The following is a 20,505-nucleotide window of genomic DNA, read 5'->3' as shown; positions in this document are numbered from 1 at the left end:
ACAAAATACAAAGCAGCATGACACCAGAGAATGCATCAAAAATTAACACAATCATTAATTAGCACAAGAAAACTGTTCTCTTGCTGAGCAGAGATGAATCAGTAGACACCTTTCACTGAAAAGCTATTTAAATGAAAATTCCTCATTTAGGAGGGCAAGTGCTCAGCCCTCTTTCCAAAACAGGGCTACACTAAAGGCTTGTGCACATTTTGCTGCATTTTACTCCAGATTGCAGAAGAGTTATATCCACATGTTGGCCCCATATGTTCACAATGCATTAAAGCCACTTTCCTTCTCCTGGGGAAGGGACTAGAAGGTAGTGGTGTCCATACCAGCAGCTTAACTATGATTTATTGCTTCCCCACAGTCTGAACTAAACACCCTCAAAACAAGTGGCTCCCAGATACCAGCACCGGTGGTGTTGCGTGATGTGCTTCAACAGAATGGGGTCCACAGCACCAATTGCAACACACACTCTCGCCAGCCTGCCTGCCAAGAAAGCCACATGACAAGGCACTAGACTGGCTCCTCCTGCTCAACCAAGTGACTCCCCTTGAGGGAGATTCTCTGCGGCGCCAATACCCATTGCATCTCATTTGCTTTGCGATGTCACACTCAGGCATAGGGACTTGCCCTCAGCACTGGACATGAACAGCAACATTGCAGGGCCTTAGTGAGGCACAGGAAATTCACAGCTTTGATCCCAAGTCCATGAATGGTCAACTGATCTCCACATGCAGGGTGACAAGGTACCCTTCCATGCCTCAGGGTTACGGAAGGGGGGACATTTGCCAGGGATTCTCCTGTCTGGGGACTCCTGCTGCCGATAGTCTCGGGCTTAGCGGCGTTGCCTCCCACCAAAAAGCCTCCAGATATTCTCAATTAAAAGCCTACATGTGGATAATGGGATCTGCAAAGTGCCTGGTGGGGAAAGGGGTGGAGGGCTGTAGGTGAGGGTGACCAGTGTGTTTTGGTGGTTATGGGGAGGGGCGGTGGGAAGCACTTCAGCGCCGTCTGACTCCACAGGAATTTAGTTGTACTATGTCTCAGTAGCAACAGTCTCACCTCTGAATCACTGCAGGGACTCGATCTAGGTAGACACTTCATTAGGGGAGCTGTCTTTTGATCGAGACATTAAACCAATTCCTGACTGTGCAGTGAACTTCAAAGATTCCATTGTACTATTTTGAAGAAGGGTGGAGGTAGTTCTGCCTGGTGGCCAACAGTTATCCCTTAGCCAACTACTGAAAACAGATAATCTGGTCATTACGTTACTGTTTTGGGATCTTGTTGGATGCAATTTAGCTGCCACTTTTCCTACATACATCAGCGAGTACAAAAATACCTGATTTGCTGTAAAAGACTTTGGATCAGCTGGAGGTCACAAAAAGCGCTATATATGCAAATTTCTTTCAATTTTTTCCTTCGTTCAAAGTGGTGTGGAATCGTCAGCAGTATAGGCCCAGAGCCTATTTTATTCCACACTGCCCAATTTTCCAGAAGGATCCTAAAGCAGGTATTAAACCCTTATTTGCATATGTAAGATGCCCACCAGGGGTGCTTGATAAACCATACGACCCAACTTTGGGTCTGGCTTCTTTCAGGCACCCTTGGACAGCTGGGCATTGGTCTCCGAGACAGGCTTGGCAAGGCCCAATTTCCATCCCAATATCTCCAGGAGAGAATGATAGAAAGTTTGCAGAGACCAAATTCATTATTTTTTTTGTAAGAATAGCACCAGCTCTGTGCCCAGTGAAATCTGGACCCAGTGACTGGAGAGGATTTCCTGTTTGAAACCAAAACCAGACAGCCACAGGGTCAGAGAACAGGTGCAGGCAGTTATGTTCATTGCAGAAGCAGCCTGTCCTGGTTGCCCCATTTTCTTGCTGATATGAAGCAGTAGCTGCAACTTTCAACTATATCACTTTCTATACAAGGCAGCCCCATCTCAGAGTCAGCACTCGAGGGTCAAAAAAATACAGAAGGAAAAACAAACACAGGCTTTGAGCTGAAAAATTCAAACTCCTGTTGTATGTATAGCTACACTGAATGATGCTCTTAATGAAAGGGAGTGTGATTCACGAGAAGGAACATAACACAAATAGGCAGATAAGAAGTTTCTTTCCAAATAAAGACTGTCCCGTGGTGCAGTGGGAACCAATTTAATTCCCCTTTCAGGCCCAGGTGAACATGCAGTAGGACAATGCTGTCAAAGAAAGGGTGCCGCTTGCTATTCTGGGAGTGCGCAGCGTGTTTATAAATGACACACCCTGTCGTAGTGTTCAATTTCAGCATCACAACAGTAAAAAGCCACTGCTACTGTAGATCTGCTGGGTCTGAAAGAGGAACACATTGATCTCTTGGATTGAATGACACACATCAGGCACTCCGTACCTGGCCCAAGCTGCCATCATCCAGAGTGTTCTCCGAGGTAGTGCTGCACAGTCAGGAGGTGATGTCTTTCAGATGAGGCAGCAAGCTGTCTGCCCTCTCAGCTGAATGTAAAAAGCCCAACACATGATTTTGAAGTAGTGGAGTTTGGTCCTGGCCAATATTTACCACTCAACTGACATGTAACATTATCTGTCATTATCACACAGCTGCTTGTGGGATCTTGCTGTGCGTAACCCAAAAGTACTCAGATATCCTAAAGTCATGAATGACTAAGTAAATGCAAATCTCTCTCGCTTTACTGCATGAAAAACATGGGTGTTGTGTCACTGCAGGAGGAACTGCTGTCATTCCTGGGCTATAGTGTAAACACAGGTGTAGAGTCGACAGACTTGCTCAGTGCTTTTGATTTGGGAAATACTTAAACAGGCTTACCCTCAGGTAATTGAGGTGCGGTGGTTAAGGCAACAATGCACCCGAACAGGGAGATGGGGTTAAAAGATCCCCCGGCAATTTTTAAACATCAGGGGAGCTGTCCTCAAGTCCTGACCTATGTTCCTTCCTGAACTGACCCCATCAGAAGCAAATTAATCATTCATCTTGCTTGCTGTTTCTGGGAACTCCGTGGATGAAAACTGACTAACAAATTTGCCTGCAAAACCACAGCGAGGGCCTTCAAACTAATTATTTGGCTGTGAAGTCCAGCCTGAGGATGCAAAAGCCACTGTTGTCTACAAACTCTGGATGTCCTGAAGGATCCAAGGGATAGGCTGTATATGGTAAGGAAGATAGCAGCAAAAAGATTAAAGGGCTCACTGACCTTGGTGCATGATGTAGTTATTAGTTGCATCAGTTTTGTATCAATCTTTACTCTTCAGTTCTGGTATTAAGCCAATTGCTATGCAGCAAGAAACTAGTATTCTTTGAGTGGCTTGGGGGGCAAAGATCAAATGAACCAAGGGAAATCAGCTCCCTCTTTCCTCAAGGAAGGATCGATTATGATTCACAGCAACGATTTCCCCTCTGTTCTGCTCCTAATACTATTGACTCCTTGCTTGATGCAGATACTGGCAACCCTTTATTCATCATTTAAGCATCAAACTCAATAGTGAGGGGCAGCAAGGTATTTGACTGGGGGCAGTATCCAATCCTATTCATATCTGTCTGATAAGAAACATTACCAAGATCACTTAATTACATCCCACCCCACCTCAGCTCATGCCCTGAAACAATTATTTCAGTTTTCTTTCCTACTTCAAGACTCAGCTACTCCAATGCGGTCCTCAGCTTCATCCTCCAAATCCCACGCTATACAAACTCCAACTCATCCAAACTTTCTGCCTCTGAATCTTATCGTTCTCACACTCGTACAGCCCTGTTCGCTCTCTGCCACCAACACACTGAAATTATCGTTCTTACCTCCTTATAAAAGATTGCTCCACAAACACACCCAGCATCCTGCCTCAACAAGCTTCCCTGGCCCTATGCTTCAATCTCAGGGCCCTGTGAACACCCCTCTCTCCATTCTAATGGCAAAGCCTTTAGCCATTCAGCCCTGTTTTCTGGAACTCTCTACCAAAACCCCCATCCTTCTTCCCTCATTTATAGGTAGAGCTTGCTTTTGGTTGAATAAATATAAGAAACTAATGGAGAGGAAATGATCAGCTAGTCCATTGAGTCCCTAACTCTTCCATTACGGCTCAGTGTCCATTGCTCCTTAGTGAAGCAGACATTCATGTTAAGGCTCTATATGTAGTTAGTATTGGTCTCAAAGCAAGTGGAATTCAGGATGGTACAAGGGGCACCCACAGCCTTGGGAAGGGGAAATTCAGTCAGGAATTCATGATCGCGATCCACTAACTCCAGTAACTTCTAGAGTGCATCACATGAAGATAGGATTAGACTCTGCTGTGATGCCCATCCATCCCTTCTCCATTTCCCCCATATCCACCCAAAAGTGTCCCATCCAAGAACGCCCTGCCCCCAAATCTTCTCTGGGCAAAATGTCCTAACGGCAATACCCCTGTGGCAAAGGTGTGGCCACTTTAGTGAAATACCAGGGCACCACCGGTAAGGCATCAGCACCTTCAGGTGAAAATTAGTGAGAAAGGAAGAAAAAAAATTGTTTTTCTTTCCTTTCATCCACCCAAGGGTACATGATGCTTGGGTCAAGCCAAAATCCTAAAGCTTGCTGTGAGAACCCAACAGCAGATTGCATAGGGAGAATGTGAAGACTAGGGATGTGGTACAATAAGGATTACAGCCATAAACTAGATTTCACTCTCAGGTTTCAAAGCTTTATGTCTATTTGATGTGTCAAAAAATGCCTGGGAGAGCAATGGGGCAGACAGGTGGAAGAGGGTTGGAGCCTGTGGTCTCCAAATAGACCTGCTGAAAGAGAGGCATCCTTCACTTTCAGGCCAGAAACATGAAAGAGATTCACAGAAGGACACATACAGTTGTAGTAGAAATGGGCCAACCAGAAGACAACAGCATTCTTTCAAGAGCAAAGAACTTCAAATCAGGAAGCAAAATAAACCAGACCACCGAAATTCCACTTTCCCTAGTAATCCTGCCTTTACTAACATAAATACTGGATTACATCAACATATGCCAACCCAGAAAACTAGCAAAAACTGAAACAGTAACCTCCCCACCCAAAACAAAAAGCAATTGACAACTCAGCCCAAAATATGACAAATGAAAATGAGTAAATACACTGATGCAGGCTCTTAAATTAAGCTGAAAGGCAATGAATGTACAAGGTTTATTTTCCAAGAGTTTTTAGGGCCTGACTTCTCAGCTACCCGCTATCCCACAATCTATGACCTGACCCCTCCCCCCCCACCACCTCCCCCACCACCCCCACCCCCGAAATCCCACAAAAGACCTAGCTCACTGAGAAAACGTACCCTCTGCATCCCAACAAACGCCAAAGTTCACAGCAACAACTTTCTCCCTTCCTGGGCTTTTATCTTCTGTTTTGGCAGCAGCTACTGTACGTGACTGAATTTAGCTGTGTTGTGTGGGTGAAATTCCTGGTATAACAGAAACTCCCGCCCCATAGTGTGCAGCAGAGTTCAAGCAATTACGGGAGGAGGACATAGGGGCCTTGGAGCACCACTAAGGAAGAGGGTAGCCCACTCATAATCATTTTCAGCCACAAACACAAAGGTTGCCCCCAGAACACTGACTGCCAATGTCAAACATATTTTTCAAACACACTGCATCTTTTAACTAGGATGGTACAACCAGGACACACAATCTGGGCTGGAGTGCAGTAGAATCATAGAATGATATAGCATGGAAGGCAGCATTCACCCACCCTTCCTACGCTGGTTCTATGAAGGAGATATCCATTTGGACAAACTCCCCTGTTCTTTTCCCACATTCCACAGTAATGCTAATGGCTGAGCAAAAATACATTTAGAAAGTGTTTGAAACCCATGGCCAAAAAACTGCAGACTTTTTAATTTGAAGTGTGCAGAATATCTTTTCTAAGGGTAGTGATTAAAATAAAGGTTAGCTTATACATATACAAGCGAAAAAAGTGTAGTAATAGATCTAAGAATAGAGTTACGCTGCTAAGTTAGTTATCAATCAACATAATTTTAAGTTAGTGTGGCTGGGATTTGAAAGATACACTTGTGTTTTTTAAAAACAAATTCTGAACAACATAGGTAGGTGGAAGTGGAGCCTGAGTTACTTTGGAGTGTTGGTTGTAAGCTTAAGGAGAGCTTTCTTCCTGAATGAAACAGCCCAACCTCCACTATTAGGGCACTCACCACCACCCCCCTTCCCAACCGCCAGACATCCTCAAAGTGAACTCACTCCCCTCCCCCACTGCAACCCTACTGACCACTGGTGAAAAATCCTTTCAGCTTTGCAAATTGATATTTGAAAAATCCATCAGTTATTGTTATTTTATTAAGTAATTATAAACAGAATTACTGATGCACTCTGGCTGCTGTGTGTCATATTGACAAAGATATGTTTTACAGCAGTTCACAACAATAACTTAGACAACATTTCCCTCCCCTGCAACCTTTGTCACAAGGGACAAGAACAGTAACATCATGGGAGTACGCTCACCTCACACTGTCCTGGCTTGGACATACCTCACGCCAGGCTTTCACCGCTACTGAGAATTCCCCACCAAACACCATCATGGGAGCACCAACATCAACCAGGACCATCTCACGGCAACTAGGGATCGCAATAAATGTGGCCAAGCCAGCATTGTCCACATCCAGGGGAAAAATGTGTTATGAAAAACAAGACATCATCCTAGGATGGGTGGTACCTCCGAGTCATGAAGTCATGGGTTCAAGCTCCACTCCAGAGACCTGAGCACAGAGACCAGGCTGACACTGCTGTGTAATACTGAGAGAGGGAGTGCTGCCATTTGGATGAAACAGAATGCCCTGTCTGCCCTCACAGGTGGGCATGAAAATTCCCATGGCCATTCAAAAGGCATCTTGGCTGACATTTATCCCTCAACCAACATCATTCAAATAAAAAGTAGGTTAAACTCATCATCTATCTTATTACTGCTTGCAGTTGCTAAGTGCAAATTTACCTATTATGCAATAATTACTACACTTCAAAGCTATTTTATAGGCTGTGAGGGGATATCGCACTGTATAAATGCATATTTTGTCTTTAATGTGCTAAACTGAAGAGTACTTCTGAAAGGAGAAGACAAAGACTGCTGTACAGGGGCTACTTTTTGCTTACTGCATTCTCTCAGTGAAAAACACATGGACACAAATATACAATGGTAGTTACCCTTAAGAAAATAAATTCTTCCAAATTGGCTGTTCGATGCAGAGTTGCCATTTTGGGTCTCCATTTGCAAGCTGCCTGCACTCAAGAGATTGGGTTACTTGGTAATCCACTACTTTAAAAAGGTAGTCGTTTGATTTAAAATATTCCTTTTCTTTAAAAAAAGCTATTCATGGTTTGCTTTGTTTAAGTTTCAAGTTCCTCGTGACTCACCAGTTTTGCACGTTACTGAGGAGCCTGATGGAATCAGACCAGCAAGTGTGCGTTACAAGCCTTTGTGATGTAAGCAAACAGACCTCACCTGACTGACTGGCGATACTATAAAATGGGTTACAATCCTGATTATTTTTTTAAATCACTAGGTCCATAGCAATTCTGTAAAATATTTGTTTTTAAATCATAATCTTTACTTTAAATAGAGTGCTTCAATCATCCCAACAGCTGATATGATTCAAAGCTACTTCTGTGAGCACAGAACCACCAACTAGTGTCAGTGGGCAAATACTATTTTTACCGCAGGAGATTTTAACCAAAGGTTTGGAAATCATGATCCCATCTGTTTTTCTGCAGAAAAAACAGTAGCTTTGCCTTTGATATACAAAGGGCTGTTATACTCTATATATTTACAGTGTCTGAATAAGTCACATTCCATTTTTATTCAATTTTAAAACCAGGGCTTTGGGGATTGCATTCTTCAATTCCTGTTTTTCTTTATATAGATGTGTGTGAAAACCAAGAGCGTTGGCCACAAACCCACTCAATTTAGTTGACATTTCATTGGCACTTTTCATTCAGGGAAATCAATGCTTTATTGTGATAGTACAAACATTTGTTTTCATCTTTAAATCAAGAGTCCTGTGAAACGTGAAATAATACCAGACTCAAAGTATAGAGATATAACAGTGAACTAATAGCCAACCAATTGCTTCTCGTCCACAGGGTGGGGAAAATTGAAGCAGTTCCATATCACCATCGTAGCTCACACACACTTGTGACATTCTTCCACTTGTACTGAAAGGCCAAAAGCAATCAGCACTGGCAAGGTGCATTAAACACTGAAGCTTTTTGGAGCAATTTCTGCTCCATTAATGATCTACATTAGAGCCCCCTCTGATCATGTTTGATACACACGTTTCAGAAGCCGAGTTACTCCTTCAGAAACGCATTTTATTACAACTAGTCAGACTCTGGTTTACTTTTCTGGTGTCCTTTTGAATTTGTTTTTAGAGCAGGGGTGGGAAACTCCGAGTCCGGGGGCCGGATTGGGTTCATTGTACATTTTCATCTGGCCCACAGGGAGATTTCAAAATCCAGCCCCGCTCCCCCACACACCCACACACCCAACCCACTCCTACCCCACTGCATGCTGCACTCTGGGCCAGCCGCGGCCATGTTCGGATGCCTGAGCCTTGGCTGCAAACACCAGAGGCCCAGGCAGTGGGGAGAGCGAGTGAGGCCTGAGATCCAGCAGTAGGGGCGCAGGACAGGGACAAGAAGCTACCAGCTGCCGAGCAAGTGGTGAGGTGTGAGTAATCCAGGGTGGGGAGAAAGGAAGAGGCCAGGGCTCCAGACCTAGGTGCAGCCTTGGCCTGGGAGTTGGCCAGAGCCTTGGGTCGTTGAGGCACTGCCCTCGGCTGGTTTGGGGTAGGGGCTCGAGACAGACAGAGAGAGAGAGAGACAGAGACAGAGAGAGACTGAGACAGAGACGTGGACAAACAGAGATACAGAGGGAGACAGAGAGAGGGAGACAGAGAGAGGGAGACAGAGAGAGGGAGACAGAGAGAGGGAGACAGAGAGAGGGAGACAGAGAGAGGGAGACAGAGAGAGGGAGACAGAGAGAGGGAGACAGAGAGAGGGAGACAGAGAGAGGGAGACAGAGAGAGGGAGACAGAGAGAGGGAGACAGAGAGAGGGAGACAGAGAGAGGGAGACAGAGAGAGGGAGACAGAGAGAGGGAGACACACACAGAGAGGGAGACACACACAGAGAGGGAGACACACACAGAGAGGGAGACACACACAGAGAGGGAGACACACACAGAGAGGGAGACACACACAGAGAGGGAGACACACACAGAGAGGGAGACACACACAGAGAGGGAGACACACAGAGAGGGAGACACACAGAGAGGGAGACACACAGAGAGGGAGACACACAGAGAGGGAGAGAGAGAGAGAGACTAAAATTGGGAAAGGAGAGGTAGAGAGACACAGAGAGAGAGAGAGAGAGAGAAAAATGGGAAAGGAAAGCAAGCAAAAAGTTGAGCTGAATTTCGGGAGTGCTGTGATTGAGGCACAGAAGCTGCGCTGCTCATTAAGCAAACTCAGTCATCCCATTAAAGCAACGGATGAGTTGAACATTTCTGTATTCTCTCTTAAAAAAATAAATTAAGTTGTTTTTTATGTTTGTGGGGCCCACACTGTCATGTGTGAGCGGCCCTTGATAAGAAAAAAGTTCCCCACACCTGGTTTAGAGGAACAATAGGCACATGGGATTACCATATGATTCCTTAATCTGTGAAACTACTTGGTTCAAAAGCAACTCAGACTGATAAAATAAAAGCTTCCTCTATGTGCTGGCTGCACAGGTCCTATATGGAGTTTGAATAGTCTCAATCCAATGGATTACATACTGAAAAAACACAATGATGGGTTAAGACATTGAGGCAGAGTTTTATTTCAAGATTGGTGGTGCTGTGGGAGTGTTGCATGCAAACACTAGGTTGGAAAAATATTCTATTCCACAACTTGATGAGCAAACAATCCATCAAAAAATAAATCTGGTTTTACCAGCATGGACAAAGGAGTGCAGAATTAGAACTGGTGACACCGTTGGTATGCAAATAGGAACCTGTTCAATTTTTAAAGTATGCCCAATAATCATGGAGAAACGCAAATCCCACATGGTCTGAGCAATACAAGTCACCAAGTGCCGAGGTTTAATCGCTGGTCTGAGTTGTGTCAGCCAGTATCAGTCAGCCCTGCGGCCTCACCAATATAGAACAAAGGCCTAAACACCAGAGGGCCTTAATCCTTATTCCATAAATTCCTTACAATTTATGGAATTGTATTCCAGCATGACTAAGTGCCTTCATGAAGGCAGCATAAGAGAAGAAATGTTGGGAGCGGACAATCACCAGATTGTGATCTAGAACCAGAAGCAGTGGGTGATCCTTCCAGTCCAGCATTCCCTCTCCAAGCTGAAATCAGTTACCAGCCCAACACAATAGGGCCATGACTTTACCAACTGAGCACTGGGGAGAGAAGATGTTGAGGGAGCCGGGGGGGGGGGGGGGTGGTGGTGGGGGTTTGGGTGGGGTGGAGGGTATGGCGAGGAATAGCTGGTCATCTCAATTTTCAGGACAGAAGGTGGTTTTTGCTAACGTGCAGTGTACAGCTTCAGCGCACTCCCTGCCATGGAGTAGGACCCACTTGTGCAGCACATTCTGATCCCCACAATACCCTTCAGGAGTAGGTTTCAAGATAGAATTCAGACCTCCCCCCAACAGGGATAGGGAGAAATAAACCAACCAGCAGGTGAACACGCCGACATCTTCAAATAGCTCCAAGCACAGAGTAACAGAGCAGCACTGGTGAAGTTCTTGAAGCAGAAGTGAGCCAGAATGCTCTCTCAGCAGTGGTGTCCAGAGACCCAAAGAGGAGAGGACATAAGCAGAACAGCAGTACTACACTGGAGGTACTTCCTGGGGAGACCACTGCTTCCCTTAGCAATCTCCCCACCACCAACAAAACAACACTGTCTGCATTAGTAACTTCCAGTGCATGCTAGGAATGGGCAGCAAATGCTGGCCTGAACAGCGAATATCTACATTCTGTGAAAGTATTAAAAAAAAAAATCAAGGTTTTCAATGCTGCTTGCCAACTAGCAGAAGTAGAACCAATTCTTTCAGCACAGCTGTCTCCCCCTATTCCCTGTGCCAAATCCCAGAATGGTCCCCAGCTCTTTAAACTTGGTTGTGTCATTCCTATTGTGTGCACGTGTGTCAATTAGAGCCTTCCAAAACGACAAATATTATTCAGATAAATGAATATTTTGTTGACAAAAACATGAATGTTGGGGAGTCCTTGACCTGCTGTTACAGTGAGGCCATTGATGAGTCACAAACAGTCTGCGTGCTCTGCGCTAATCACACTGAAGACATGATTCCTTTCCTATCTTTTCCTCTCAGTTTCTGATTTCCACCTCTCCAAAAATGACTGTCCTTTGTTTTATTTCATTTTCACAGTTCCCTCCTGAGCCTCCTCATGTCCATTCTTCATGTCTTCCTACACAGAAAGTATGAACAGGCTATCTGTCCACAAGGGGCATCACATCCAAGCTGAATCCTGTCCTCACCCAAAGGCCACAAATACCTCCCAATAACTAGAGGCCAACCAGCAGCAGTCAACCTGTCTCTCCAGCTGGTATGAATTCATAAACCGGGGAGCAGAAACTTCCTTGCGATCCAGGAGGGAAAGACATCCACTGGGCCTTGGCATATTATGTTAGCAAACAAAATAGCTACAGTGGCACAAACACCAATCTAGAAGCAGATAACTGCATCTAAGAGCACAAGGTTTCAGAATAACACAAGGGGGGAAAAACAAGAGTGCTTGTGAACACAAAGCCAAGACACAGAAAGAGGAAGGGACTGTAGTCCATTTATGCAAGTCTGACATAAACGGATGTCTTATCCATAGATTACCCTACCTAACCTGCAAGACACACCATGACTGCTGGGGAGATACAATCTGCTCCGACTAGGATCAACCACTGTTCTGTACCTAAAGGACATAGGTACGCTGCCTAAAAATAGAATCTAAGGCACTTCCTAGTGGACTGTGCATTAAGCACACTGCTTAGCGGTATGCTGATATCAAGCTGAATGGCATTATGAATATTCAATGATCATTTCAATAATTGATACAACTATTCTATTACAAATCTAATCAGCTGCACAGTCAGCAATGTCAGCCTTTTGAGAGCTCGTTCTTTGAAGTGCCCAAAACACAGAGATAAACATTTTATTTCTGGTTTTTGAGCATTGGCTGTGTTCTTTCCTCCCCTCCACCTACCCATCTTCCCCTTCCCTCGCCTGGCATCACCCGTAAGAACCGGCTCCTACTTTAATCTCACACAAATAGCTCTTCTTCAATCTGGACAATACCATGGATGCTGGAAATCTGAAACAAAAACAGAAAATGCTGAAAAAAATCTCAGCAGGTCTAACAGCATCCGTGGAGAGAAAGGCAGAGTTAACGTTTTGAGCCTGTATGACTCTTCTTCAGTCATACTCTGTCTTTCTCTCCACAGATGCTGTTAGACATGCTGAGATTTTCCAGCACTTTCTGTTTTTGTATGAAGAGAGTCAGTTGGAACACTGGGTTGGTAGTTAGGAGGCAGAGATCTGTAATGCTGCATCCTGTGAATAAACCTACTAAGGAAAAGATCAGTGTCCTGTTCTGTACTTCACCATCTGGCTTGTGTCCATTTAACTTGAAGAAATGCCAGTGATTCACTGTTCAAACTTCCACCTCAAAAGGTCTGTTCAGCCTTCCGCCCAATGCAGTTGAGTTTGCACCTCTAAACACTAGCATACAGGTACAAAATATAATTAAGATGGCTAATGGAATGTTGGTCTTTTTCTTAAGGGGGCTAAAATACAAGTGTATGGAATTTATGCTGCAGTTATATAAAGTTCGGGTTAAACCCCATTTAAAGTACTAAGTTCAGTTCTGGACAATACATTTCAGGAAGGATATATTTATTGGCCTCAGGAGGTATCCAGTAAAGATTCACCGGAATGATATCTAAAAGGGTTAAATTATGAGGATAAGGTTTATAGACTAGGCTTGTATTCTCTTGAATATAAGATTAAGGGGTGATCCAATTAAGGTATTCAAGATGATTAAAGGATTTGATAGTGTATGTGGGGAGAAACTATTTCCTCTGGTGGGGCAGTCCAGGACAAGGGGACATAATCTTACACTCAAAGCTAATCCATTCCAGGGTGATGTAAGGAAGCACTATTTCACACAAAGGGCTTTGGAAATCCAAAAAGCTGTGGAGGCTAAATCAATGGAAAAATTCAAAACTGAGATTGATTGGTAGGATTACCAAACAAAAATCTAAGCATATAGAGCAAAGGCAAATAAATAGAGTTACGGTACAGCCAAGATCTAATTAAATGGCAGAAGATTCTCGAAAGGCTGAATGGCCCATTCCTCTTCCCATATCTATCCCTATGATTGCATGGGGAAACTGTGGGCCAGACTACATTCCGCCAATCCATGTTGGTGCTCCGACACATTGTCCTACACTTTCAGCAACCATTGCATCCAATTCCAAATCACCAAAATACCAAAGCTAGCAAGATATCTGGAGCTTCCAATTCACAACAACTAACACAATATACCCTCAAGTTAAACCTTACCCAGATAGCAGTATAGAGTTAAGAAGCTCATGGCTCAGCTACAAGGCCCCTCTCCGAACACTCTCACCTCCAAGTCAGAAGGTCATGGGTTCAAGTTCCACCCAAGAGCCTTCAGTACATAATCTAGCCTGATACGCCAGAGAGGGTGCTGCATTGGAAGAGATGTTGCCTTTTAGTTGAGACATTAAGCCAAAACAGTCTGACCTCTCCAGTGGACATAAAAGACCTTACAGCACCATTTTGAAGCGCAAACAGATTTTACTCCATCCTAGTCAATATACATCACCCAACAAAATATTACGAAACAAATCTTATCTCTATGCTGCTTGTGGGATCTTGCTGTGCATAAATTGGCTGCTATGTTTGCTACAACAGTGACAACACTTCAAAAGTACTTAACTGGCTGTAAAGCACTTTGAACATTTTGAGACTTGTGAAAGATTTGATATAAATGCAAGTCTCTCTTTTTTTTCATAATATACAATTATTGCAATAAACATCAGAGGCAATTTACTTATTTTTTGGCTCTTGTCTCTCATTGGAGAGACAGAATTTAAGGCAACTTTTGTACTGTATCTATTGCACTGCCAGTCTATTTGGACAGCCCAACAGTGTGGGAAACAGTGAAACAAAGCTGAGTGGAGGATGATGAGAAAGGAATGATTAATGGAATGCCACTGTTTATTTTACCTTGCTTCCCATAGCAACCAATATTGAACTCAGCATGTCCATAAAGGTTAAGGATGTTGGAAGCACCATTAATCTCCCATTCAATCCTCTTGGATGTGACTAGACAATGAATTCTCAAAATGATTCAGGCTCCCTTCCCCCTAACCTGGCACTCACAACCACCACCCACCCCACCCCCAGCAATCTTTCTGCTCCCAATACCACCATTTTGCCCCTTCTGTAGCCTCGGAAGCCCTTTATCGGACCAACTCTAAGACGCCCCTTGATTAAGCCACAACTTCCTTGACAAATTACAAAGCTAAAGTTACCCCATGTTCAGCTAGAAAAGACTCCGATTCTTAGGCAGCCATAGCGAGCTTTTCCTAAGTTTACTCAGTTTTGACAGTCCATTCTTATGGCTCCCTGTTGAGCTGTGATGTAAAATGAACTAAACTACTGCCAAAATATAACTTTAAAATCATATACATTTCATATTCTGCGCAGAATGTGGCAGGTTCCAAAGAAACCAAATGGAAGAAACTAGCATTCCTCTTTCTTTGTCTCCCACCTCCCCCCATCATTCTCTGGTTTGCCAGCAGAGAGGATGTCATGATGTGTGCTTCACGTGTGCTGTAAATAGTCACAGATGTCACTGAGCCAGATTAAGCCATAGCGGCTTTTTATATGAATCAGCCCAGCCAACCACAAATCGATGCACTTAAGGCTCACAAGCAAGGCAAACGACAGCCAAACACAAACACGCAAGCCAAATACACGCACACCAAATGCCATTGATCATTAAGGTTTGCTGAAATTCATCTCGTTACCAGCACACACCCTGGTTGTAAAAGTGGCCATCACTCGTCAGCGTTCATTGTTCATGGAGATTTCAATTATGCCCTTATACTCCATTTTCAAGAATTTTTCCTTAGTTTTCCCCCACTCCCACCCACAACCACTCTGCCTTAGGTTTTCCCCATTTTTTCTGATTAAACAGGCACAGAGGTATAGACTCACCTTATTGCTGCCCAAGCTAACAGAACAGGGGTGGAATGTATAACCTTCCTTGTCTGTACACCAGGCAGTACATTCACTCACTGAAGGAAGAGGGACTCATCACTTTCACTCTAATTACCCTCAGTAATAACTCATTACTGTGAACTGACCTCACTCTTCGCTTTCCTACCAAGTGCAATGGAACTCACTGTCTCTCCAAATAAAGCAGCCCAGGAAGAATTAATGGATACAGCCCCACAGGAAAGCACAGTTGCTGCAGTCATACAATGCGGCTGTCAAGGTGGTTTTATAGTGAAGAGCTGCTGACAGCAGACACACAGGTTACCCCCCACTCCGCCCCCCTCCCCCCACACCCTGCTGTTGACAGCATTGATATATAAAAGACCTGACCTGCAAAGACCCAATGCATCAAAACCTTGTGAAAATACCTGTGGTTTCAGCAAAAAATGAGATTCCCTCCCTTCTAGCAACAAGAATTTGCTGTCCTCCAGACTTGATTTAGAGGAGTAGCAGGAAGGAAGGCAAATGGAGCAAAATATCTCTTGAACACTGCTCCTCAGCAGGAGACTTTCTGATGAAGTAAAAGCGTCACTCCAGGCTTAGTAGGAGCATTCTCTTCCTTGAGTCAGAGTCATGCGTTCCTAAGGCCTACTCCAGAGATTTGAACACACAGGCTAAGTTGACACTGCATAGTCACCATTGAAGACAATTTTTTCTGATGTGTTCTATAAATTTAAAAATATGCAGAGGTAGTGGCAAAAGGAGAGACAGAGAGAAGCAGATAGGGGGCAGAGAGAGAGAGAGAAAAATCAAACAGGTAACTGCTTTTAATCCTCCCAATTTGATTTATTTAAAATACTGCAAAAAACAAGTTGAATTTTGAAAGCAAACACAGTCGCTTAAGGGTAAACAGATATGGAAGTAGGGCCAGGAAGGAAAGAGGGAAATTGGTTGAAGGGGTCTCTGGCTGTTTGCCACCTTCCCTGAGAGGGGAGTAAAGGTTAAAAGGTGAAAGCAGCAGCAGCAGAACAACAGAAGATGAAGGGGCCACATTTTCCCCACATCATTTCCCCCAAGTGAATCAGAGGGCACAGGTTTTTTCACACAGCATATGGTTACGGTCTGGAATGCACTGCGTGGTGGAGGCAGGTTCAACTGAAGCATTCAAAAGGGAATTTGACTGTTATCTGAAGAGGAAGGATGTGCAGGGTTACAGGGAGAAGGTGACACTGTGGGAATTGCTCATTCGGAGAGCCCATTCAGACACAATGGACCGAGTGGCCTTCTCCTGTGCTGTAACAATTCTGTGATTCTATGAATCCTTGACTAGGGAAGACTCAAAGAAATGGTAGCATAGTGGTAGTGTTACTGGATGAGTAATCCAGAGGCCCAGGCCTGAGTTCAAATCATGCCACGGCAGCTAGGGGAATTTAAATTCAAACAATTAATCTGGAATTTAAAAAAAGCAAGTCTCAATAGTGACCATGAAACTACTAGATTGTTGTAGAAAAGTAATCTGGTTCGCTCATCTCCTTCAAAGGAGAGAAAATCTGCCATCCTTACCTGGTCTGACCTACACAGGACTCCAGACTCACAGCAATGTGGCTGACTATTAACTGCCCTCTGAAGTTGCCTGGCAAACCACCCAGTTGTATCAAACAGCAACAAAATAAAGCACTGTAGGTATACCTTCACCAAATGAACTACGGCAGCTCACCACCATCATCTCAAAAAGCAACTAGGGATGGGCAATAAGTGCTCATATCCCAAGATCGTATAAAGCTGTATGACACAGCGAAGTACTATTGCACTCGGATCCTATTTAATTCATAGGACCCAATATCCATAGGTTCGCCCCTGCCTGAAAGGAGGGCCTCTCTGACACAGCCTGAAACACATCAGCAAAGTAAGTACAACAACAGTATAGGCTGCAGGTTCTGGAACACGTGTGTGTGGGTGTGCGGCTTGGCTTACAATGCCAGTCACACTCATCATTTGGGCAAGATACTGAAGGGTAATGTGAAACCGTACCTCAGCAAGTGTCAACACCTCAGGGTGGGAAGGAGAGAAAATAAGACAGCAACATATTTATTTGCATTTTTAAAGATGCAGCCCCTGTAAAAATGAGGGAAGCAGTGGACTGGGAATAACTGCAACAAAGGTCCACAAATACAGACAGAAGAAGCTATCAATAGTGAAGATCAAAGGGATGTGGGGTGGAAAGAGAGAGATGAACACTTTAGCATTACACACAGGCTGGCGGTTTGCTTTGTTTTCTATTTGAAAGCTCAGCCAAACAGTTACTTGCCCTGGGGCTAGTTGGCAAGTGGAAATTTCCATCCCGAGACATAGGTCCAGGACCCCAATTCTAAATCAGCACTCAGATGGTCTTTAAATTGAAGTATCTCATTCAGAGTGAGGGGGGATGCCAGCTTCCACAGCTGAGCTCTGAATAGAACAGCGCTCCGCAACATCAAAAGAAATAGAAGAACGCAGTAATCCTTATTTATGAATTCCAGAATCCAATTTCCTCTCTCGTCTTTCAAGTTGCCTCAAACAATAGCTGCCTTGGTCCAAGCAAAGCACAGCCTCATTCTCATCTGAAGCAAAGGCAGATCTGCATATAGCCATTAAAAGTCTGCACATCACTGTCAGCAAGCCAGACATTCCCTTCCCTCAGAAAAACTTCAAGCCTCTCTCCACTTGCAAATGATGCCAACTCTCACAAAACTATTTCCAATGCAGATGGCACTGCAATCAACACCGAGCTTACCTGTACTCTCAGAATTGAAGATGGAATGCTCCTTTGTGCTGTCAAAGAGGCTGAAACCCAACTAACAAATTCATAAAAGCACTTTGAAAAGATTGAACCGACAAGTTGGGAAAGAGTGGGGGTTGCGCAGCTGCCACAAAATTCTGTTTTGATGCAAAATGGGGGGTTTTGAGGGTGGGGGCGTGGCGTTGAAATAGAGAGAAAATAGATTGATAGCAAGTTGTGCATGTGGAATTTGAGTAAGGCAGGTCACACGAGTACAGGGAGGAAGAGTGAGATGAAGAGGGTTGGGAGTAAGATCTTTTGGTGCATTAACACCAGCATAGACCAGTTGGACCGAATGGCCGGATTCTGTGCTGTAATTTCTATGTAATGTTGTGTGAATTAGCTCATCCCTACTTTTACAACATGTGCTCAAATACTTTCCAACTTTGAACTACACTGATCTCCCCCTCTCCATCTCACTGTGCTCTTGCCTCTGAGTCATTGGGTTCCAAGTTCAAGTCTCACCACAAGACTTGAACACAAAAATGATGGCCAACACTCCAGCCCAGTACTGAGGGAGTTTTGCACTGTCAGAGATGCTGGCTTTTGGATAAGACGTTAAACTGAGATCTATTATGTGGATGTAAAAGATCCCACTTGTTGAAGAGCTGTGGATTTTTTTTCACTCCCAGTGTCCTGGCCAATATTCATTCCTCAATCGTCATCACAAAAAACAGATTAGCTGGTCATTATCACATTGCTGCTTGTGAGAACTTGCAGTGTGTAAATTGGCTGCTGTCCTTCCTGTATTACAACAGTGACTACACTGCAAAAGTACAGCATTGGCTGGCAAAATGTGTTAAGACATCTGATGGTTGTGCAAAGCATCATATAAATGTATGTCTTGTTTTTTGGGGGGCCAACTGCAGGTCTGGCTGAGTTCAGATAATTCATGGATGGGAAGGAAGCTTGTGTGGAGCACCAGTAAAGGCTAGTTGGATCGAATGGCCTCTATCTGTACGGTAGGCTCTATGTAATGCAGACCAAGTTCTGACCTTTCTACTCTGCATGCAGCCTCAATTTGGATTCGCTAGATGTCAGCCACCATCATGATCTAAACGTTGAGCCATTGTAGGAGGAGAGAAACGTAAACCCTTGCACCAGCACAAGCCTATATATAGGACTGAGCCAAGAACACACTGCATGCTTTTGGCTTACCAGTTGAGAGTGCTGCCATCGGAATTTCAGTAAAAGGTACAGTGATCAAGGATAATTTTCACATGGTCACATCCAACTTACTATGAAAAGCATTCACAACTCCAAAATTTTGTCCTTCCAATCTTGGACAGAGTCTGCGAGGAATACCATGAGCTACATAATGTCAGGACAAATTACTGGCACTCTCGGGTCTGAACTGTCTGGATGCATTTGGGGTGAGGCAGTTCGGAGTTGGTGAATTAAGAGTATTCCACATGAAGGATACCGACACAACATTTAAAGTGCAACTTTGGGATTAGAAACACCCAACAATATTATCAGCAGTATTTAATCAGGACGTTAGCCAATTATCTAATGTATTACCAAACTGTGACCCAATAGTAAATTCTCTGAGATGCCAAATGTACATGGTGGACAATGTTTTATACCTCTTCAGTTTAAGGATTGATGCCTCTCCCTCTCCTCTGCAAGCTTACAATCCACTTCTGGATTTCACCCTGCTTCACAATGGACTATTTAATCTTGAATTTGAAGCCTCCAGCAGGCCACTTCCTTCTTTAACATTCCTCACTCCTTCAGAACAAATGCCTCAACTTTCAATCAGCTTCTCGTCAACTGAGTCCCTGCAGAGATTTGAAACTCATGGTGACGGAGGAGCCTGGGGCTGGAAACCAGTCCTTCCAATTTCATGGTTCAAATTTATCACCTCGATAACACACGGGCCAGCAGGATTTCTACTGGGGCACATATTTGAGACATCAAAAGGTCCCCACTGACTTTGTCAGTAAATGTGCTTCATGGCTGCACCACATTGACCAAAGGCTAAGGTTAAATCACCATTTTATACGCAACCTTGGCCAAGGCATTGGTGAGAACAGTGCAACTGGATTTAAATGTTATTTTGAGGGAGCGAGGAAAAGGCAAAGGAAATCCAGTGAGCCCTGCTGGACAGAGCATGTGCAGATGCCAGGTGAAGACAGATTGGGACCCAGCTTTTATTATGGATCCCAAGGTCTGATAACATTCACTGGGCTCACCCACAAAGTATGATCACGTCTGCAAGGGAACAGAAGGTGCCCATTGCCTGTAGAGCTCTACCCAATGAGTCAGCACCCTTAGGAAGGAGGAATAAGGTTAAAGGATAAAAGACAGTAGAAAGACAGAGAAGTTCTGATGGGTTGGGGTAAGGATTGGGCAGGTTTGGTCAAAGCACCAGAAAAGAGATGTGAAAGGTG

The 20,505-nt window shown here is 44.2% G+C and overlaps 1 protein-coding gene across 2 annotated transcripts in view; it reads right to left on the bottom strand.

The window, feature by feature from the left end:
- LOC121286294 (RNA-binding protein Musashi homolog 1-like) overlaps nt 1–20,505 on the bottom strand; it is a 144,588-nt gene that overhangs the window by 101,827 nt on the left and 22,256 nt on the right. The gene's annotated exons all lie outside the window — the stretch shown is intronic.

Source organism: Carcharodon carcharias, chromosome 13 (genome assembly GCF_017639515.1).
Source record: "Carcharodon carcharias isolate sCarCar2 chromosome 13, sCarCar2.pri, whole genome shotgun sequence".
In the NCBI taxonomy this organism is placed as follows: Eukaryota; Metazoa; Chordata; class Chondrichthyes; order Lamniformes; family Lamnidae; genus Carcharodon; species Carcharodon carcharias.
This window is presented reverse-complemented; position numbering and strand designations above follow the sequence as displayed.